Below are 1,538 nucleotides of genomic sequence, written 5' to 3' on the forward strand. Positions count from 1 at the left end.
CCTGACTCATCAGAACAGGCGTCCTGCCAGGAAATCCCCCCCCTATGCCGGGTGGTCCCCTTCCCGCCCTGGCTGTAGCCCACATCCCCTGGACAGGCAAACCATGGCACACACCCACCCACCCACTTTGGGTGGGCTCTGGGTGCCCTGCCCAGCACCGGCACACAAAACCCCTCTGTTTTTACCACGAGAAAGACTTGCACAGTTGTGTCCCCCACCTCCAGGCCCCTTGGTCCCTGAGATGCAGAGAGCAAACAGCACCAGCACCGGCACAGCATCACCGCAGCCCTGCGGTACAGCACCGGCAGCAGGACCCTGTGCAGGGAGGGGACCGATCTGCTGGGAGGGGGACACAAAGGCAGCACCACACTGATACGTGGGGAAACAGCAGCCTCCACCATGAGGTCCTGTTCAACCTCGTTTCATTCATCTCCAACCAGACAGCAGCAGGAGCCTCACCAGCATTAACCACCCGACAGGCAGGGAGGTTTGCTCCTGTGCATTGCAATTAGGTCAGAAGCCCACAGACCCTCGTTACAAGGAGGTTTAATTACCCTCCGTGCATCACTGTCCACTTTGCCTCCCTGGGAGCTGGGGGGGCATGCAGGGGCGGGGAGAGCACGGCCAGTACAGGTATGCTACCCGCATGTCATTCACTCCTCCCAATTAAAACTGTCATTCCAGTCTTGCCCTGGGAATTTAATGACAACATCAGCTCACGTTCAGCCAGCAAGCAGTTCGTTGGAAATGCAGATAAACCCTTAAGTGACACGAAATGCAGATTAGGGAATTTTACTCCCTGCCATGCAGTGATTCCTTCTGCAGCGGCTGCTTTGGATGTGGCTCCCATTAATTTATTTTGGGTGTGCTGGGTGTATCGTCAGTACATCCATCAGCAGCACGTCATGTGAGCATGGGGCTGAGGATATAGTGTGGACCTCACGTCTTGCTCCTATGGGGCCAAAGGTCCCTGGGCCCCTGGCACCTGGGGGTGTCACAGACAGCCCAATGGGGGCTGTGGGCATCTCCCAGAGCCACCAACACACGTCTGCCCTGACAGGGCAGGGTACCTGCATACTCGGTGCCTGTGATGGCTGCAGGTCCGTGCTGGACTCCCGGTTGTGCCCAGGCTCTGCAGCCTCCAGTAGGATGTGGATGGTCCCTGGTTCTTGCACGGTTCCTGCAGACTGAGCACAGCACCCAGGACCTGAGTTTGGCATTGCCAGGATCCTGGGGCTCACAGCATCCCTGAGCTGTCACCAGCCTAAAGCACCCCAGGCTGCTTTGATGCAGCATCCCATGGGAACTTGGAGCATCCCTGCAGCTCCAAGGGGAGGTCCTGGGTGGGGGGCGATGACAGCTCACAGCCCCTACCCACAGCAAGGGAGCTTCCCTGAGCTGTCCCCATAGGTGGACGCCCACAGGGATGGAGATCAATGTTTGCTCCACGACAATGCCTTATCGGCAACCTTTAACCATGTTTGCTCGGATCCTCTGACCATTGGGTGGCCGGGCCCTGGTTTCCCCCCCCATCCCGG

The sequence above is a fragment of the Cariama cristata genome, unplaced genomic scaffold (genome assembly GCF_000690535.1).
Source record: "Cariama cristata isolate BGI_N322 unplaced genomic scaffold, ASM69053v1 scaffold39997, whole genome shotgun sequence".
Taxonomy (NCBI): Eukaryota; Metazoa; Chordata; class Aves; order Cariamiformes; family Cariamidae; genus Cariama; species Cariama cristata.